The sequence below is a fragment of the Neofelis nebulosa genome, chromosome X, assembly GCF_028018385.1.
Source record: "Neofelis nebulosa isolate mNeoNeb1 chromosome X, mNeoNeb1.pri, whole genome shotgun sequence".
Classification (NCBI taxonomy): domain Eukaryota; kingdom Metazoa; phylum Chordata; class Mammalia; order Carnivora; family Felidae; genus Neofelis; species Neofelis nebulosa.
The window spans coordinates 11,757,489-11,772,789 of record NC_080800.1 but is presented as its reverse complement, the minus strand read 5'-3'; positions in this window follow the sequence as shown (position 1 = coordinate 11,772,789).

Sequence of the window (15,301 nt, the reverse complement as noted above, 5' to 3'; positions counted from 1 at the left end):
CTTTACTGTTGAGGCCACTGAGAGTTTCCTTCAAATCGCTCAACTGGCGAGTGGTGGAATTGGTACCCTGCCCCACGTGTTCTGACTGCAAAGCCTTGTGCTCTGTTTACTTCAAAAGCCCCCTCCCTGTATCGTGCTCTGGTGGCAATAATAGTATGATCATCATGAACAACCACAGCTAACAGTGACCGAGCTTCCAAGGTGCCTGGCACTGTTTTAAGTTCTTTATAGGCATGAACTCATTTACCCTTGCGACAGGTCTCTGTCCACCTGCCACCCCCATTTTCTGAACCAAGAAACTGAGGCACAGATAGTGACCCGAATAACTTATCTCAAAGCAACTCCTAGCGTTGGAAAGCATCACTCCACTCCAAGCGGAAATGGCCCAGGCAGGAAATGCTTCCTTCGTTTCCCAGTGTCAGAAGAGGAAGAGAAGCCCCCGAGGTCTACAGAAGCAGTGAAGTCCCAGCCTGGCTTTGTATTCTAACTGCATATTCCTCTTCTCTCTACTCACCCTTTCATGTCAGTTCATTTTGGGCTGATAAATTCCAACCTCCCTGGAGTCTTTACCAGTCGCCAGACGAATCTCACATCAAAGCCACACATTTTGGAGACGCCTCCCGTGAACAACAGCAGTGAATAGATTTGTCTCTCTGCCAAAACGTGAGATAAGCCAATTACTGCCTTGTGCCTCTCACTTCCATTGCTTTGCTGAAAGCCGCACAATAGTGACACCAGAGCAGCTCATGCAGCATTTCGGAGTCCAGGTATCCCGGACGCGTAAGGCAGATGGCACAAAAGGAGAAGGGAAAAGAGCTATACAAAGCGACCAACCGCGTCAAGGCGCTTCAACTTGGAACATGGAGGTACACTTTCAAAACGTCTTCATGCCAGATATGGGCTTCTCCTTGTTTTTCTAACAATGACATCAAACTCAAATCTGAGCCCTGCTATGAAAGCAGCTAGATATCGTCTGGATCCTCTTTCCGTGAGGGGACTTTGAGGGGATAGGAGTTCCCCATCATGTCTTTCGTCGCAAATTTTCCGCCGTCCCCTTCTTTTCTTCATATATTCGGAAGACCTTTCCCTGCTCGAGGACAAGAGTTGCAGAGCTCAGAAAGGCCAGATTAACTGAGGCCACTTGTTGTGAACTAACCAATAACTAAACTGAAGTGACAGTTTATAGGTTAGGTACCATGCTCACAACATGGCCACCCAATTACAGTGTCAGACAACATGTCCCTACACAAAAGCGTCTTTCAAGTGTTTGTTTTGTGAAACTTTTTACATGTATTTAATTATTCATTTATTTTTAGAATGTCAGTTCTTCACAATTTCTTTTTTTTTTTATTTTTTTTAATGTTTATTTATTTTTGAGAGAGAGGGTGAGACAGAGCGTGAGCAGGGGAGGGGCAGAGAGAGAGGGAGACAGAATCCAAAGCAGGCTCCAGGCTCTGAGCTGTCAGCACACAGCCCGATGTGGGGCTTGAACCACAAACCGTGAGATCATGACCTGAGCTGAAGTTGGATGCCCAACTGACTGAGGCACCCAGGCGTCCCTTTTTTTTTTTAATATGAAATTTCTTGTCAAATTGGTTTCCATACAACACCTAGTGCTCATCCCAAAAGGTACCCTCCTCAATGCCCATCACCCATCCTCCCCTCCCTCCTGCCCTCCATCAACCCTCAGTTTATTCTCAGTTTTTCAGAGTCTCTTATGGTTTGCCTCCCTCCCTCTCTAACCTTTTTTTTTTTTCCTTCCCCTCCCCCAGGGTCTTCTGTTAAGTTTCTCAGGATCCACATAAGAGTGAAAACATATGGTATCTGTCTTTCTCTGTATGACTTATCTCACTTAGCATAACACTCTCCATTTCCATCCACGTTGCCACAAAAGGCCAGATTTCATTCTTTCTCATTGCCATGTAATATTCCATTGTGTATATAAACCACAATTTCTTTATCCATTCATCAGTTGATGGACATTTCTGCTCTTTCCATAATTTGGCTATTGTTGAGAGTGCTGCTATAAACATTGGGGTACAAGTGCCCCTATGCATCAGCACTCCTGTATCCCTTGGGTCAATTCCTAGCAGTAGTATTGCTGGGTCATAGGGTAGATCTGTTTTTAATTTTCTGAGGAACCTCCACACTGCTTTCCAGAGCGGCTGCACCAATTTGCATTCCCACCAACAGTGCAAGAGGGTTCCCGTTTCTCCACATCCTTGCCAGCATCTATAGTCTCCTGATTTGTTCATTTTGGCCACTCTGACTGGCGTGAGGTGATATCTGAGTGTGGTTTTGATTTCTATTTCCCTGATGAAGAGCGACGTTGAGCATCTTTTCATGTGCCTGTTGGCCATCTGGATGTCTTCTTTAGAGAAGTGTCTATTCATGTTTTCTGCCCATTTCTTCACCGGATTATTTGTTTTCGGGTTTTTTTTTTTTTTTCGGGTTTTTTGGATGTGGAGTTTGGTGAGCTCTTTATAGATTTTGGATACTAGCCCTTTGTCCGATATGTCATTTGCAAATATCTTTTCCCATTCTGTCAGTTGCCTTTTAGTTTTGTTGATTATTTCCTTTGCAGTGCAGAAGCTTTTTATCTTGATGAGGTCCCAATAGTTCATTTTTGCTTTTAATTCTCTTGCCTTTGGAGATGTGTCAAGTAAGAAATTGCTGTGGCTGAGGTCAGAGAGGTTTTTTCCTGCTTTCTCCTCTAGGGTTTTGATGGTTTCCTGTCTCACATTCAGGTCCTTTATCCATTTTGAGTTTATTTTTGTGAATGGCTTAAGAAAGTGGTCTAGTTTCAACCTTCTGCATGTTGCTGTCCAGTTCTCCCAGCACCATTTGTTAAAGAGACTGTCTTTTTTCCATTGGATATTCTTTCCTGCTTTGTCAAAGATTAGTTGGCCATACTTTTGTGGGTCCAATTCTGGAGTCTCTATTCTATTTCATTGGTCTATGTGTCTGTTTTTGTGCCAATACCATGCTGTCTTGATGATTACAGCTTTGTAATATAGGCTAAAGTCTGGGATTGTGATGCCCCCCGCTTTGGTATTCTTCTTCAATATTACTTTGGCTATTCTGGGGTCTTTTGTGGTTCCATACAAATTTTAGGATTGCTTGTTCTAGCTTCGAGAAGAATGCTGGTGCAATTTTGATCGGGATTGCATTGAGTGTGTAGATAGCTTTGGGTGGTATTGACATTTTAACAATATTTATTCTTCCAACCCATGAGCATGGAATGTTTTTCCATTTCTTTGTATCTTCTTCAATTTCCTTCATAAGCTTGTTATAGTTTTCAGCATACAGATCTTTTACATCTTTGGTTAGGTTTATTCCTAGGTATTTTATGGTACTTGGTGTAGTTATGAATGGGATCAGTTTCCTTATTTGTCTTTCTGTGGCTTCATTGTTAGTGTATAAGAATGCAACTGATTTCTGTACATTGATTTTGTATCCTGCAACTTTGCTGAGTTCCTATATCAGTTCTAGCAGACTTTTGGTGGAGTCTATCTGGTTTTCCATGTATAATATCATGAAACTTTTTCCTTTTAAAGAACTTTTGACATACAGAAGAGATTCTGGAATAGTACAGCGAGTTCCCAGCTGTTACGCAGCTTCCCCTAATGATTACATTTTGCATAGTGATTGTACAATGATTAAAACCTGGAAATTGATGTTGACATAGCACTATAACTTAACGTACAGCTCTTTTGTGACTTTCCCCAGTTTCCCCACTAATATCTTTTCTCTGGACCTGGATCTCGCATTGAATTTAGTTGTGTCTCCTTCGTCTCTGTCTATCTGTGATACAGAATGGCTAAGTCAAAGTGCCAAAGCTTTCACCATTATTAAGTGGTAGAGTTGACGTTTTGAACCCTAATGTCTGTCTATAAAAACCACTTTCTTAATCATAATACCATTATCTTAGGTTTCCTTTCGGCCATTGACTGGGCTGTACACGAATAACAACTGAGTGTCTAACTTCTGTGCCTTTAACAGTTTAAATATCTGTTTCAGTAGCTGGTATTACATTAACTAACATATACAGTCTGGTATAGTAGTATAGACTTATACTAGTAGGTTAATGGTATAGTATCGGATCAGCCTAGTACTTTACTATGCTTAACACAAGAAAGTGTACCTGTCATTTAATCTAGGCCTTTTTTTTTATATGCTTTCACGTATCTTTGATTATTTTAAGGACTAATCCATGTTAAAAGTACAACTTTAAATTTCCTTTTCAAAGTAAAGAGATGTTACAAGTGCTTTTTTTAAACGGTGAAGAGGGTGGGGTAGAGGTTGCGTATTAGGAAATCCAATATCCTTAGAGTATGAGGGACTGTCTTATTTCATAAAGGTTGGAAATCTCTATTCTTAGCATTTGGTTGATGCCAAGGATTTTTAGACTTTCTACTGTGTGTGTTTTTCAGGCTCATATCAACAAATTTGGTAACTAAATCAAAAGTTAGAATCACTAACCAACAAAATGAAGCTAGACCTAGGAAATTTGTGTGGGAGCCAATTAGACCATAGCCTGTAGGATAAAATTTAATAAAAACTCAACTGTGGACGTGACACCAAACAGAACATTTTCCCAGGAGAAACACCTCAGAGACGTGACCTCATCATTTCCAGCAACGTGTTCGGTCAAGGATTTGGAAAATAGCCCAATGTAGTATAAAAGAGCGTTTATTAAAGCAAACTTAACCTGGGCCTTAACATATGGGCCTTTCATTTTCCAGATAATATTTGGTCATAGACCAGGTACTTGATGAGGTACAAGGAAGAGAAAAGCATTTGAAAAATTGAGGGAAGCTTGTGTGAAGTTGGATTTTCTTTCTATTCAGCCTTCCATTTATCCCCACAGTGGGCTCATGATTAATGCCCTCAGGCTGCACTGTTTATGGGATGTATACTGTACAGATACCCTTCCATACTCAGCAAACACTTCTGATCCATGGTGCTTGTCTTTTAAAATTCCATTCACCATTTATGGCAAACTTTTTGTTGTAATTTGGTTATTAATTTCCATTTTCCATGATACGAGTCAGTTCTTGCTGGTTTATGAAAATTTTGCTTTTAAATATATTTTAATGGGCTTAAAAGCCAGTACGCCTTTGCATTTTAAAGATATTTTTCAGTTTAGAATAGTCCATGTCAAGGCTTTTCTGTATTTATTTATGATAACATTTTAAGAAGTGATATATCATTTTTGGTGACAAAATTACATAAAGCTGGAAATGTTTCCAAGCATTTATTTTGAAAATGCTCTCTCCATAAACTATCTCTGAGAAAATCAGCTATTTTTGCACACTTTGCTAAAATGTGAGTATGTACCTTGAGGAGACACATTAGTGCATTAGTTTTAAGTCTGCTAAATAGCCAACTAATGACAGCCGCTTGTCATCATGCAAAGCTTCTGGTCTTTTCCAGAAAATGAGGGCAAGAGGCTTCTGATGAGAGAAAAATAAATAACTCATCTTTGAGTTGATAACTATTTCAAGTACTTTGCCATGAGATAACCAGAAAATTCTGTAACAAACACAATCGAATGTGAATCATCTTGTTTACAAAGCTTCAAAAGATTCTACTGTTTAAAGGTCTTGATTTTCTAAAAGAAAACTTGAAGGCATCCTGTAGTACATAAACTGAAATGTCACAAAGTATAAATGCTGAATAGGAGCGTCAGTCCCTCAGCATTTTTATATGCCCGTCTTCCTTCAGGACATATTATGGACGGACTGTAACCATCTGACATACAACTGAATGAATATTCCAGGGTCAATATTTATACAGAATGTTAGCGATGTTTAATTTCTTCTATAGATGAAAAAGAACATAAATTGTTATGTTTCCTCCTGTATCGTTATGATGAAAATTATAGCCAGAGTGGTAAGCATCTAACTGGTTGGTGGGTAAGGGCGTTTTGAGTCTGGGTGAGTTAGGGGTTTGACTTTTACCACCCATGCAGGGACTGAAGACAAAGTCTTCAATTTTTGCAAGGCAGATAGTAGGAATCAGAATCCCTGCATAAAGCCAAGATTCTTAAAGGGCTGCGTATATAGGGAAAAGGTGGAAAAGGTTGAAACATTCCATCCATTATCATAATAAGGCAGCAAAGAAACAGTTGTGCTCATGAATGTGCTTTGGGTAAAAATAAAAATTGTCTCCCTTTAGACTGTATAATGATGTGTCTCCTATATTTAGGGTTAGAATTTAAACTAGTCTTTTGGATCAGGAATTCTGGAGCTGAAAACTAACACAGAACTCGAGTCTCAACCAGTGATACCTTAAGGCCTATGCAGGAAGCAAATAGAAAGCTTCTCTGGATGGATATGCCCACCCTCCACCAAGCAACAGGGACTTCTAATGGATAAGACAACACTGAACATGAGCTTATAACTGTGCCGAATGTCCTCCTGTCACCCCTCTAGATCTACGTTCCATCCTTCTCCACCCTGCTTTGTTCCCCAACAGATTGACCTCCATGTATTGCATTGCCTGGGCTTTCTGGCTTTTCATTGCGTTCAGCCGATGGGAGGTAATGGCAAGAGGTTGAAGGACAATAGATTAGCAAGGTCATGTTATTTGTTTCTCCAGCTACACCTATTCTAGGTCACTGGTTGGTGGCATCAGCCTGCCCCTACCAAGGGCCATGACTCCTGTCAGGCAGCCCTGTCCTCTAACTACAGGTCTGGTAATCACTTCCTCCTTGTGCCATACATGGTGGGATGGCAATAACTTCATGTTTCACTATTGTTTGGCTGCTCTTAGCCCAACTCACACATTTGGAAATAGTCCTTTTATGAAACTCCACAGTTACTCTATTTGATATGTCCTATGTTTCCTGCCAGGAATTTGACTGATGTATCATTAATAGTTTTGAAAACTAATGATAACAATGGAGGATGAAATCCACCTTGAGCCAAGAGTCCACAGACCTAACAAATAGGATTATTAAAACTGAAAGGACTTCAAATAATAGAACAATTAATGGAGAACTATAAAAATACGTTTGACATAATTAAAGGCAAAGGAAGTGATCAAAATCAGATACAGAGCAAGATACTTTGAAAGAAGAACAGACATTTGAAAAATAGCCAAATAGAATTTCTAGAAAGAAACAAATGGTTGTTGAAATTAAAAACCCATTGGACAAATTAAGCAGTAAGTTATATATAGCCAAAGGGAGGCTCACTGACAAAGAAAGTAAATCTGAGTATATTCATCAGAATGAAGCATGAAGAGATAAAGGGATGGAAAGTATGAAAGAGGGGATAAGAGACATTGAGGGATTGGCAGAGAGACAATATTTGCAGGATAACAGAACTTTTCATAATGAATTAAAGAAATGATTACTAAATTTAAAAAATTCAACGTGTCCTGAGTAGGATAAGCAAAAATAAACCCACATCCAGACACATGTAGTGAAACTGCAGGCAAAGAAACAAAGAAAACATTTAAAAAGTAGTAAAAAAAGAGAAAAAAGGCCAGATTATCACAATACTAACAGTAAGACATACAGTGGACTTCGCAACAGCGGTAATATAGACCAAGTTACATTGGAATAGTATTTTCAAAATAATGAGAGAAATTAACTTTCATCTACGATTTTACACCTAGCTAAAATAGCATTCAAAATTAAGGACAAAATGAAGACTTGGAAAATTATTCATTTCTTACTAAAACATTTAGGTTATAAAATTGACTTAAATAGAAAAAATATCCACTAAAGAAATTAAATCAATAATCTAAAATCAATTTATAAAATGAGCACTAGGCCCAGATGGCTTTACAGGCAAATTTTACAAGGAAAACAACCCAAAAGAGACATGGATAAGGATGAACAGTGAATTCAGAGAAGAGAAATTTTCAATAGTTAATAAGCCATATGGAAAGCTCCTCAGCCTCATTTATAATCAGGGGAATGAAAATTCAAATAATAATGAAATATCATTCCACCAAAATAGTATTCAAGTCTGAAAACAACAAATGTTGGTAAGAGTTGAACACAGAGAAACAGAAAATCAAAGGCATTGGTAGGAGACAACAAATTAGTTACTTGGTTTGGGAAGCATTTTTGCAATGTTTAATAAGCATACACATTAACTGGACAATTCCATTTCTAGAAACTTTTACCCCTGTGCACAAGAAGACAAGGACAAGATAATTTAGTGGAACACTGGAGATAGTCTAACTCTATCCCCCAGTAGACAAGGTGGGGGTGGCGCTTGGGTGGCTCCATCAGTTGAGTGTCCAGCTCTTGATTTTGGCTCAGGTCACGATCTCATGGTTCATGGGTTTGAGCCCCATGTCAGGCTCTGCACTGAAAGTGTGAGGCCTGCTTGGGATTCTCTCCCCCCTCCCTGACCACTGCCCCTCCCCTGTGCTCTCTCTCTCTCAAAATAAACTTTAAAAAAAAGAAAAATGGATAGATGTAATATTCAGAAAATGTATCTCACACGATAGCGAACATGCATGGAGTAGGTCTGCGTATATTAGTATGGATAAACTTCAGCAAAATGTTGAGTGAAAGGATCAAGGCACACAATATGCATCATTATATTATTAGGCAAAAATTCAAAACAAAAGAAAGCAATTTAATTTGCTTATGGACATATATTTATGTTATTAAAAATTTAAATATGCAGGACAATACACATCAAGTTCAAGCAGAGGGGAAGGGATGGAGTGACAATAACTGTGTTGGTAACACTTTATAAAAGAAAAGGGAAAAATGTAAATCTATTTAATCGTGGTGTGTGAACAAAGGTGCATTATATGATTATACTTTCAGTGTACGTTTGAAAATGTTTTATACTTCTAGACAAGATAATACCAGTATGTTCTTATAAGTCACCAAAGTATTGTTCCTTGGGATTACATTCCTATTATTTTCTTTACACCTGTAGGACAGACATAGGATAGCCAAATCCATTTCTAGACAGTTTTACCATGCTTAAAATTTATATTACATACATTGATATTCAAGGATATTTTAAACCTGCTTCCTGCCCTCTGGGATGTAAGTAGGGATGGAAATGATTAGCTTTGAATTTGAGAATGAGCATCTGACAATAAATGTTTCCTGTGAGACTATGCCAACCGCTTCCTGTATAGCCTGTTAACAAGCTTCAAAGGAGGCCATAGAATTATCGTCTTTCCACTTTCCCCCCTGAGACACTCCTTACTGTTCTATATTCTGGCTGCTGGGTTTCCAACCCTTTCCTCTCCTATTAAAATACTGGCTTAGTGATGCTAACTTTGAGAGAAGGAGATGTGGAAGGAAAACCACCTGCAACCAATGTATGGGTTCTTAAGAACTCCTCTGAGTACATAAAAGTTAGAAATGTTGATTGAACTCAGCTCATTGAATTTCTATTTCTAACTTTCTCTACACTAAAGAGCCTGCTCCACGTACAGTCTGGCAGTTTCAAACTGCCTTGAAGAATTTGTTACATCCCAGAAGGGAAGGTTGGCAGTTGTTTCTGGGAACCTGTTGAAATTCAAAAATGAGTATGAATAGAGACTTGGACCATTGGGTAAGAAAAAGCCTTGAACAGTATATTTCATTATATAATACAACATATTTGCTTTAGGGAAATCAAAGTATTCATCTTGTATGATGACTGAAAAAAAAGTTTACAACCACATTGTCTAAATGAAAAATTGCAACCCACACATTTGTTCAGTTTCTAGAAAGACACTGTGCTAGCCCTGGCAAGAAATAGGGAGGAAAAAAGTTGAATGAAGAAGTGACTTAGATATGGACTCCCTGCCATCAAGTACTTTTAAATCTGGTTGAGGAAAGAGGACACAGGTATGGAAAACAGAAGAACAAGCAGAAAACTCTGATGACATTCTCATGTTTATATGTCTTGATATCCAGATCGTCAGTGAACTTGGTCCGAACAGCAAATATTTATTATATACCCATTATGTGCCAGGCATTGAGATAAGTACAAGAGACGTAAATCAAGTCAGACAAAGTCCTTGCCCTCATCTGTCGGTGGAGGCATCACTGAAATGAATTCTTCTAAGATAATGTGAAATGTGCTATAAAGAGACCTATTGGAGCAAAAGAGGAAACAGCATGAATGGAATCTGGAGGCATAAGTAATCATTAGCCAGGCAAAGAAGTTTGTCCTAGGCACAATTAAAAGCATGGGTCAAAGGTTCTGATGAGGGGAACTTCACGGAGTTTGAAAATTAAGTCCCTTTTTTTTTTCACCCAAGTTTTAAACTGTGGCTCGTAAAGTGGGAAATAGAATGCTTGAAAACACTTCTTGTGAAACATTGGTGTTCCCCCTTATTCCTGGCACGACAAGCAAAATATAAGGAAGATGAAAAGGGGATTAGGGAAGACATAATTTCTTTGGCTCTTTAACGCCACCTCAGTGGTATGGGTGAACTGGGATAGATGATGGATGGATGGATGGATGGAAGGAAAGATACAGACCACAGAAGCTTTGTACACACACACACACACACACACACACACACACACACACACACACACATCTATATCTAATCTATCTGGAAAGCTTGCCGAATTGAATTGAACCACTAGCTAACAAGCACAAACTAAATTGTTATTTACTTCAGTGCATGGAGATAAGATAGAAATTGCTCAATTGTCTAGGTCCTCTCATCCAATTTAGATGCTTTATGAGATTGAGGATTAGGAGGTCTACAGGCTCAGACATTATTATATCCGTGTACCGGGGGAAAGAAACTCCCCCTCCCCTGTCAGGTGAAATGTGTGCCGGCTTTCCCTACAGGAACCTAAACTTTTTATAAGTATTGACTCATCTCAGTTCCATGTATTTCTAACTGTTAAGTTTATTACTTTCAAATTGCATCCTTTGTCTTGACGCCGGAGGCAAGTGGGGAACACCCACCAAGATGCTGATGTTTCACTCTCCTCCAACTCGAGCTATTTTTCAGCGACTTCTCCACACTCCTGACCCCATGGGAGCAAAATAATTTCCTTTTCACACAAAAGTGATTTTGCTCGACATATTAATTTATTAGATAGGTTGACAATGATATACGTAACTATAAGATCTTTTCCTTCCACAGGGTAAAAAAAAATTATTTGACTTCCCACATTTTGCCTTCTTCACTGCTAACATAATGTGTTTTGTCCTGAAGCTTCATTTTTCTTTCTCCTCAAATTACATTCTCTGGTGGACAGAACTTAATTACTTTGGTGAGAGCAGTCTTCGAGTTTTTATACTCTGAAAGCTTTGATAGTTATTTGCCCGTAACCTGGTTTTGCCTTTTAATTGCTGATAAAAGGGGCATTTCACAAAATATCATTTGAAGTTCCGCTCCTTAGAGGACAGGAAAGTCCTAAAAGTGATGGGAAGGACTTAGTATAAGTGAAACCAATTTAAAAATAAGGTTTTTTATTTATCTTAATCATGTGTAACTTATGATCCTCAGCTGGAATCTTCTCCCCAAAAGTAAGGTTATCCTGAAAGGGGCAATATCAGGGGAAACCCGGTGTTAGGAGAGCTAACATGAATCCCCACAGCCCGTAAGGAAGTCATTTTCTGTAGGTGTCACTCAGGGCCCAGTCAAGAGACAGGAATCACAGAAGTAGTTTTAATGGAAGTAATTTAATATAAGGAACGCTTAGCTAGGTATAAAGTGTTAACTAAGTAATGAAAAAGGGTGTAGAGGTAGCAGCTGCAGGAAGCAGGGAAGAGGTTGGGATTGTAAAAAGCTTTAATTTTTCTAACTTTTTTTATTTAAAAAAATTTTTTTAACGTTTATTCATTTTTGAGAGACAGAGAGAGACAGAACAGAGCATGAGCGGGGAAGGGGCAGAGAGAGGGAGACACAGAATCCGAAGCAGGCTCCAGGCTCCGAGCTGACAGCACAGAGCCCGACGCGGGGCTCGAACTCACAAACCGTGAGATGATGACCTGAGCCCAAGTCGATGCTGAACCGACTGAGCCACCCAGGTGCCCCATGGGATTGTAAAAATTTTAAAGATTGGAGGAGGAGGGGCCCACGGGGTTAAAACTCTGAAAAAGGCACATTGCTTGGCAGGCCCTGGTGTCTCAAGGTGGTGGCAGGGTACAATGAATCTGGCTTTGCGTGTGTGGAAAGAAAGTGAAAACTGAATTCAGCTGCTGCTACAGGAAGGCCCTGCCACCACCAGGGTAAATAAGCGACACTGGGGTGATGAGGGAAATAAGAATCCAACCAGAAGCCCATAGAACGCAGCAGGAAACAGGAAACATCAAGGCCCTCTCCCTTCTCTGGCCTTACAGTCTGCTGCTGGCGCTCCTAGCGAGGGCCTAACTGGGATCGGCTGGCAACCTAAAGATGTGTTTTGTAAAGGCCCAGCTCCCACATCACAGAACTTAGAAGGGAAGGCTAGGAGCTGAGTGACAGTAGTTTAGTCCCTGGCACTTAAGTTTGCCGAAGTGACCCCATCCGCAGTATGAAGCGCTTACGAAATTTAAGTGGTTCCTGCAGACCGCTCTGATGGCCACGCTCCTTGATTCCATATCATCCGACGGTCCCTAACGATTGGTCTGAGCCCAAACCCATACCCCTTGCTAATGATTGATATAGAAATGGGTTTCTCATATCTTATATGTAACCTAAGAGTTTTATATGCCCGTCAGCAAATTAATCAAGCTGGGCAAGTGCCAGTATTTTTGATAAGCTGCAGCTACTGTGACAGATTTGGCCCCCTGTTATCTGCTTCATATCAAAGATCTAGAAGAAGTTTTCAAGACTTTAACAAAGTCACCTAAATGGAAAAAAAATAAATAAATGCTGAAAAAGGAACAAGAGAAGTTTGGCTGCTTCCACTTCCTCAGTCAACCTTATTCTGGGATTCTTAGCCAGTGCATTTAGACAAGAAAAATAAATAAGATATACGAATGTTAGAAACGGTCATGATCTAGAGTTTTTATCATTAACCACCTAGAAAAGCCTATTTAATCAATCAAACCCTAGCAGAATATATGAGTTTAATAAGTAAGCCAGATGTAAGATCAACATATACAAATCAGTAGCTTTCCACTTCAAGCCAGCTACAACCAGTTAGAAAATACAATCATGAAAAGAATTTAAGGAGTTCATTCACAGCAGTATTAAAAAAGAAATAATAGTCAGGATGAAGTAAGCAGAATGAACAATATTCTTTAGGAGAAATATATTCTCTGGGCTCCTTAAGAATCTTTTAATTTTGGGGGCGCCTGGGTGGCGCAGTCGGTTAAGCGTCCGACTTCAGCCAGGTCACGATCTCGCGGTCCGTGAGTTCGAGCCCCGCGTCGGGCTCTGGGCTGATGGCTCAGAGCCTGGAGCCTGTTTCCGATTCTGTGTCTCCTTCTCTCTCTGCCCCTCCCCCGTTCATGCTCTGTCTCTCTCTGTCCCAAAAATAAATAAAAAAAAAAAATTTAAAAAAAAAAAAAAAAAAAAAAAAGAATCTTTTAATTTTGTATTTTAAATTCTATGATGATCCGTAAAAATAGAATTACACTCTGGATCATCTATATCCAGGGGCCAAATCCAAGATACTATTCATTTTGCAAATGAAGTTTTATTAGAACACAGCCGCACATTCATATGAGCACCATGTATAGCTATTTTTGTAAAAGGATAGAGTTCTGTATCTGCAACAAAGACTCAATGGCCCACAGAGGGGAAATATGTCTTGTGTGACCCCCTCACGGAAATTGTTTGTTGACCCATCATCTCTTTGATTACATTATACATGAACCCAGTCCACATTTGCATTTATGTGTCTAATCACATCCATGCCTGATGTGACTGTATTTAACTCTTAATATGCTGTCTGAGAAGCAGAACTAATTACTGCCAGTTTGGAATGTTCTTTGGTCAAAATAGGAACAACCATCTTCTGACCACCATTGTGCCTTTGTTAAGTTCTGTCAACAGTGACAGGTGCAAAACTTCTCTCTCGCAGTTACCATTTACATTTGTAACACTTCTGTGGAACATGACTCGTTGTATAGATATCGTTATTTAGTAAATTGAAAGTGGTTTGATATAATCGAATCAACACAGTAGAGATCAGTATTATACTACTTTAATTGTCACAGGATAAAGAGAAATATACAAAAGAAGACTTAAGACAAAAATGATATGTTTTTGCCCAATAATGTCACAATGGGTGTCCGTGCAAATATCTTGCAGTAGGGCTATTAAAGAATCCTGGGGAACACCTGAGTCATTGCAGGGCTCTCTCTCTCTCTCTCTCTCTCTCTCTCTCTCTCTAGCTCAGGCAGAACATACTGAAAAGCAACCTTATCCTAATGATAAGCACCTTTGTTGTCTTATGACCAGATGGGATGTGAATATTGCATTTTTTCTACTGGCCAACAGGTTTATTTCCAGTAACTATAAGTATACATTGACTATACAATAAACAAATATTTGTTAATAAGCCTTTAAAAATAATCGTATTTTGGCTTGTACTATTTAATTAATTTCCCTAAAAGGATACAGAATTCATAATTATAAATACGCTTGTGGTGAAAAAGGAAAATTAGCATTAAGGACAATGACAAGGACTAAAGCCATGACCCACCATCTTCAAAATAAAATAACATAAAATCATGTTGACCGCCAGTATACCATGAAACATATGAATACATCTCTCTGCCATAAAATGTAGGTGTCTGCAAAATTACATCACTATTCATGTTGTTCAATTAAATTTTTCTAGCAGCTTCAATTTAATTTGTCTATTTTGGTCTTATATAAGGTCTTAATATTATATATATACATATATATATGACCAATATTATATATATATATATATGACCAATATTATATATATATATATATGACCAATATTATATATATATATATATATATATATATATATATATGACCAATATTATATATATATATACACACGCGCACACACACACACACACACACACACATATATATATGACCAATATTATACATATTGGTCTTTTTTTAATATTTTTATTTATTTTTTGAGAGACGAAGCATGAGCGGGGGAGGGGTTGAGAGAGAGGGAGACACAGAATCCCAAGCAGGTTCCAGGCTCTGAGCTGTCAGCACAGAGTCCGACGCGGGGCTGGAACTCACGAACCGTGAGATCATGATCTGAGCCGAAGTCAGATGCCCAATTGACTGAGCCGCCCAGGTGCCTCTATATATTGGTCTTAATAAGTCTGTTTTGGTCTTATAATTATATAAATCCCATATGCATAAACATTGACTTCTATGATAATGTTAATTATGTTCAAACTTAAAACCAGATGTGATTCAAGTC